The following is a 7,174-nucleotide window of genomic DNA, read 5'->3' as shown; positions in this document are numbered from 1 at the left end:
TTCAAAGGGCACCTTCATATAGGAATCGAAGATTTCCGAATCGAATCTGACATATATGAAGGTGTGATATAGGGGACTTCCCTCGAAGTAGATTCCCTTTGACTTACTTTTAACTAACGTTGATCGTTTCTTCTTGTTTTTGTCTAACTATCAAGATCCTCCCCAAAAAACACACCAACAAAAGACCCATCGGCTCAAAGGTTGAAGGAAGTAGCAAACCTGCAAAGGTACCTCTCTTTCTTTGTTCCTTTATCCTTGTTATATGTTGATGATATAACATTTAATGCTTGGTTCAGGTTGCTCGAAAACCTCCGATGAGTCCCCTACAGATCCGAAAACCCACTGCTACCCCCATCATCGTGGATTCTGATGAAGATGACATGTCGCCTATTCTGGATCTCACTTCGAGAAAGAAGAAGCCACAGCCGAAACCCATCGATCCTTCAAATCAACTGATCACAAAACTCTTAAGAAAAAGTCCAGTTGCGCTTGTTATCCAAGAACCTACTCCCGAGGAAATGGCAAGAGTAGCAGCGGCTCAAAGTGAGAGCGATAATTCTAGCCCTAGGGTTGAAGGTTGTAAGGTACCACCCTCTTTTCTTCAATTTATTTCACTTGTTTGCTTCTTTTAGTCATTTACATCTTCTGCTTGTATTGATTTTAGGGTGACACAAGCACTATTATTCTTCCCAAGAAAGTTGCTTCCTCCAAGCCTGCCTCTGTGCCAGATGTTTTGAACAGCGCTGACGAACCTACCTATCGACCATCCTCTAAAAAGGGGTCCATGAGCGAGATTAATAAACCTCCAACTGCTAATCTCGATGCTTCGCCACCAAAAACCACTACTTAACATTCTCATACCACTGACTCTGGTCATGAGACTGACTCGAGCAAAGAAAATGAGGCCCAAGGTAATCGAATCCCTATGGTTGAGGATAAGGAGACCCCCGGGGCTGGTCTACACACATCGGCAAAAATGAATGAGCCTCAGGGCGAAGGATGAGGCGTCGAAGACATGGTGGTAGAGGAAGCGGCTAAAGGAAATCTGGCGACTAACCTTGATAACGTCGAGGGCCAAATAGAAGGGAGAGCCAATGTGGGTGAAGAGCATGTTCAAACTCAAACCCCTGCAATGGCTGACAATCTGACGGTTGGCATTTTGTCCAATAGCATTGGTGCTCTTTCTTCAGAAAAGTTGGCTATCTTAAAGCAAAGTCAGCCACTGGAGTATTTAAAGGCGATGCTAAATTGTACGGAGAGTTCTTCTTATCAGAGTCATAACACTTCAGTGTCAGAAGATCAGCCTTCGAGCACCCCTGCGGGCAAAATCCTTTCTAAAATCAAGGATAAAGTCTTTAAGGGTGACTTGTTTCTCTTGTTGCTGGATGATCCTCCTGCCCATTTAACTCTATAAGCTCTTCTTAGCCAAGTTGACTTGCTAGAAGCCTCCCCTGAAGTGACGAACATTATTCTGGAGATAGGGACCATGATCGACCAAGTTGTTGCGGATCACAAGTTGCTACCTCACCTCACGGGGGAAATAGAGAAAAATCTGGTTCTGAGGTTACAGCTTGGGATGCTGCTACCGAATATACCAATAAGGCCATGGAGTCGAAACAGACCAAGCAAAAGAATAAAGAGAAGGTCGATGCTCATGATCGTAACATCCCTTCCTGGAGACAGCAAATATCAGAACTGCAGGCCAAAATCTTTGATGCTTGTCGCAACCTGAAAAATACAGTGTGCGAAAAAAACAACCGGCGAGAGAAAAAGACAGGAGAGTCGCCACCGTGCGTTATTTATCCCAAAGGAGGGAAAGGAAACGCTCGAAGTAAACCTGAAAAAAGGAAAGGACAAGACGGTCTCGCAACCAAATCTTGGGTTCGGGAGTCGGTTATGCGAAGGGAAGGTATTAGCACCCCTACGCATCCGTAGTACTCTACGGGATCCACTTTTGTAGTTTTTGTCTAAAGGGTGTGGGTTTACCTAACGTGTTTATTTACTAAAAAGGTTAAGAGAAATGACTCGCGCGGATGTCGCATCCACTGCATACGTATCTCATCTGAATATGAGAATCAGAGTCTTCGTAGCTCGGCTGACCTATGGGTTAAGGGTTAGTGTGCTCGCTAAGACATCGCGTCTTATGCCTACGTATCTCATCTGGAATGAGAATCAGAGCAAGCCGTAGTTCGGCTAACTACGGGGTTATGGATTGGGTTTTGGACGAACAACGTCACTACGCAATCTACCGGATGCTCGACCTTTGGAGACTTACTCGCCTGTAGTAGAAGGAGTAAACGTGTGTTATGGTTTTTAGGGTTTGGGATGCTCGAGGGCAAACAGGCAGTCCTTGACGAAGGAACCGCGCTACCTGTGGGGATACGAATACAAAACACAAAACATGTATCTCAAAGTAAAATGCCACCAAGGGGCTCAAACATTGCCTCCTATCGAGGTCTTCCAACTAAGAAAGCGATAAAGTACGAGAAAGGGAAAAAATTACCACACGGATAAAGATCCGAAGTTACAGCAACTAAAAGATTAGCAACCCTGAGATCTCTCCAGCTAGACCATCAAAGAAAATCAGTCAATACGAGTAGTCAGAATAAACCTCCGAATGGTATCCCTGCAAGAGTATATGAGTCCTCACGAAAACTCGACAAAAAGGTTAGACAAACAAGATGAGATCCCGGGAAAACAATGGCATGGCAACGCCAAAGACAGGTTAGAACAAAACAGAACAAAAAGCAGATACTGTCACGTTCGCGACTGCTTCGCCTAGCGAAGGCTTAGCGAAGCTTCGCTACAGGCTCGCCTAGCGAAGCGGCTAGCGAAGGCCTGTGGGTTTTGGATTCCTCCTTGATAACGGTTCGATCTCTATGATCCGAAACCCTGTGGTATCCAACTCATAAACGAAAATGATTAAAACATTCAAGATATTGTTATACATATTCATAGACAAATGTAAACCCGTGGGCAAAACCAGATGTTACCTCATATATTCACAATATTCAAATTTGAGGCGTAAAGTAGTAGGAACAAAGGCATACCTGATGAGAGAGACTGATTAGGATTGAATGGTGCGGCCGGATCTGCAAAGTAGCAGTAGGGTTCGTATGAGGCGAAGTGAACTTCTCAGAGCTGCCTGAAGGTTGCTGCAGAGTAGTTCCTAGGTTTCTTTCTCCAGTCTCTGGTCTTTTCTGTTCAGCCAGTGTTCAGGCTTTATTTCATTGACTACTCTGGTATTTATAGGTCAAATTTCGCAGCTTGTGGGCTTTGAATGAGGACAGCTCAGGCCCAAAACTTTCTGATATTTCTGAAATGCGCGTCCTTCGCCTAGCGAAGGATTTGCTCGCCTAGCGAGCATGACAGTACTCTTCGCTAGGCGAAGCATCTGCTCGCCTAGCGAGCATGACAGCTCAGCAGCAGATTCTCGCTTCTTCCAGCTTGGCGATTTGCACGGTGAATAGGCCTCATCTGGCCCTGTTGGTAGTACCTCATGTCTTTTCCTTGTGTTGACTGACTATTTGAATAAAACTCACAAAGTGTCCTGGATGATGTCCGAGCTTCCTGGAGCTAATCCCGATTGACATGATGCAATGTGGTATGAAATGCTAAATGACCTAAAAATGAATGCATGAGTGAGGAGGGCAAATTTTGGGGTGTTACAGTTGCCCCTATTCAATCAACTGGAGACCTGGAAAGAAGATAGCAGCGGCTTTCATACTTTCGAGGTATCGAGGGATTGAATACAATAAAAGCCCAAAAATTTGCACTGGAGTGAAGTGAAGTAACAATTCCTTGAAAGAAGAATCTGTCTGGTACGGTGAGAGTCAGTCTGAATACCGAAAAAGAATGCTAACCTGGATACCAAAATAAATGGTAACACAGAAATAACCATGGCTTGAATGCCGCTCATCAGTCTGAATACTGGAAATGACTTCGATCTGAACATCGGGAGATATGAGATTATTACTATCGGTCTGAACACCGAGAGGCTGGCCTGAATGCCACAAGTTGCGTCGACCTGAACGTCGGAAACTTCTTCGATCTGAACATCGGAAAACTGGCCTGAACGCCACTTCGGTCTGGATACCAGAACACTGGCCTGAATGCCACTTCGATCTGAATATCGGAAAACTGGCCTGAATGCCACTTCGATCTGAATATCGGAAACCTGGCCTGAATGCCACTTCGGTCTGGATACCGGAACACTGGCCTGAATGCCACTTCGATCTGAATATCGGAAAACTGGCCTGAATGCCACTTCGATCTGAATATCGGAAACCTGGCCTGAATGCCACTTCGGTCTGGATACCGGAACACTGGCCTGAATGCCACTTCGATCTGAATATCGGAAAACTGGCCTGAATGCCACTTCGGTCTGGATACCGGAACACTGGCCTGAATGCCACTTCGATCTGAATATCGGAAAACTGGCCTGAATGCCACTTCGATCTGAATATCGGAAACCTGGCCTGAATGCCACTTCGGTCTGGATACCGGAACACTGGCCTGAATACCACTTCGGTCTGGATACCGGAACACTTCATGCCTATCAGTATCGGCAGAGATAGAGAATGATGATAGAGGCGGCGCATGGGCCAATGACACTTGCTGGGGATAACCAAGGTGAGTCATGAACAATCTTCAGTCTGAGTACTGGAAACAACTTCTAGCTTATCACTTGGGATACCGAGAATGTTTTATGCTTACAATGTGTATGTTTGAATTTTTCAATGGCGTAATGCTCCATGAAAATGGAAATGCTACGTGATTTGGGAGGATGCAATGCAATATGATTCTACATGCAGGGATGCGAAATGCTGGGTAGAATGCCAAGCTGAGGCAAGGGGATCTGCTGGGGAAATGATCACCATCTTTTGGACCCTGGCAAGGCTGTTGGAGATGCACAGCGCAAAGAACTCTGCGGGGAGATGACTAGCCATGCGGTGTTCTGGCCACACCGAGACTCTGATCGGGGAAAGAACGACATTGGAAGCCTGCTGCTGAGGAAAGCTACAATGATTCTGGCAACCACGATTTGCGAGAAATGACTCAGCAGGGGGAGCAAACACTGATACGGTACCGAGGTTCTGCTTCAAGGAAAGAAACCATGGATCTGGCATTGGGATTATCGATCTGGCATCGAACTCTAAGGAGCAGCCACTTCTGCTAGGAAGATACAGTCTGGCACTGTCAACTCTACTGGGGAGTGTATGTCCTGAAACAAACGCTTGGGGAAGTACAGTGGTGAGAACCTGCTGGGGATTGAGGAATCCAACGCTCTGATCAGCTCTGCAGGGATAAGACACCGAATTCGTCTGTTGGTGACTTCACTGGGGAAGATATTCACGATCGTCCGCAGGGGATTTTTAAGAAAATTCCCCGAGGGTATCTGTTCTGAATAGACGATCCAAAGCACTTTAAAATTTACAACAATTTTAAATATTTATTAAGCATGTACCTGTAAAGCCCTTATGTGTCATGATGCAATGTTTATCAAAAATTCGGACGTCATTTTAGCAAACAAAACAGTAAAATGAAAATGAAAACAGAGATATACTGAATAACATGATTTTATTGATTGAATGGCCTATGAATAGGCATTTACATTAGGAAGCAATCCCTGGAAAGAGGTAATCGCACAAAAGATAAAAACAGAAATTAATCTAATGGCAATGTGAAATGGATTTCTATTGGGTTCCAATTCTGCTATGACTTGCTCGTCTTCAAGATCCTCCAGATGATCAGCCTTCTGAAAAAGTGATTGGACTGTTTCCTACCTTCCGACAATTTCCAGTCATCGGCATGAGATGAGATTCAGAACTAACTCAGAACGCAGTCATTCGCTTAATCCCTAACTTTTGCCTGGATCGCCCTTTTCGGGTTTTCAATCCACCGGGATACCCATTTTTGCCTAAGTTGCCTTTTCAGGTTTTCAACTTACCGGGTGTACAATCTTTTTTTTTATTTTTTGTCCCTAATTTTTGCCCGAACCTTTTCATTTTCTTGGTTCGTCGGGATGCCCATTTTTTGCCTGGACTATTCTTTTTACTGTCCAACGGGTCTATTTTATGCGAAGTATTTTTTAACTGCGTCTGAGTTCACAGGGGAAGTGAAGTTTTCACCATCCATAGTTGCAAGCATTAAGGCCCCACCATCAAAAACCTTGGTGACAATATACAGTTCATCATAGTTAGGAGTCCACTTGCCCCTGTGATCTGTCTGAGGAGGAAGGATCCTTTTCAACACTAAATCTCCGACTTGGAAACAACGAGGACGCACTTTCTGATCAAAGGCTCTCTTCATCTGACTCTGATACAACTGCCCATGACAAATGGCTGCCATTCGCTTCTCTTCGATTAGACTCAACTCATTGAACCTTGTCCGAATCCATTCGGCTTCGTCTAACTTGACATCCAACAAGACTCTTAGAGAAGGAATCTCCACTTCAACAGGTAGGACTGCTTCCATACCATACACAAGGGAGTAAGGGGTTGCCCCGGTCGATGTACGTACTGAAGTGCGGTACCCATGCAAGGCGAAAGGTAGTATCTCATGCCAATCTCTGTACGTGACGACCATCTTCTGCACAATCTTCTTTATGTTCTTATTTGCCGCCTCAACAACGCCGTTCATCTTAGGGCGGTAAGGGGAAGAATTGTGATGCTGAATGTTGAAGTTCTGACACAACTCCTTCATCATTTTGTTGTTGAGATTAGAACCATTATCAGTAATGATTCTTTCGGGAATCCCATAGCGACAAATGATTTCTTTCTTGATGAAACGGGCAACCACATGTCTGGTGACATTCGCGAACGACGCTGCCTCGACCCACTTGGTGAAATAGTCGATGGTAACAAGGATGAAGCGATGCCCATTGGAAGCAGTCGGCTCAATCTTTCCAATCATGTCAATGCCCCACATGGCAAACGACCACGGCGAAGACATCACATTCAGAGGATTCGGCGGTACATGCACCTTATCAGCATAAATCTGGAATTTATGACACTTCCGAGCATACTTGAAACAGTCAGATTCCATGGTCATCCAGTAATAACCCGCTCTTAACAATTTCTTAGCCATTGCATGTCCACCGGCATGAGTACCGAAGGAACCTTCATGAACTTCCTGCATTAACATGTCCGCCTCGTGTCTGTCCACGCATCTG

The sequence above is a fragment of the Lathyrus oleraceus genome, chromosome 7, assembly GCF_024323335.1.
Source record: "Lathyrus oleraceus cultivar Zhongwan6 chromosome 7, CAAS_Psat_ZW6_1.0, whole genome shotgun sequence".
Classification (NCBI taxonomy): Eukaryota; Viridiplantae; Streptophyta; class Magnoliopsida; order Fabales; family Fabaceae; genus Lathyrus; species Lathyrus oleraceus.
The sequence above is the reverse complement of the archived record's forward strand: the minus strand, read 5'-3'. Positions refer to the sequence as shown.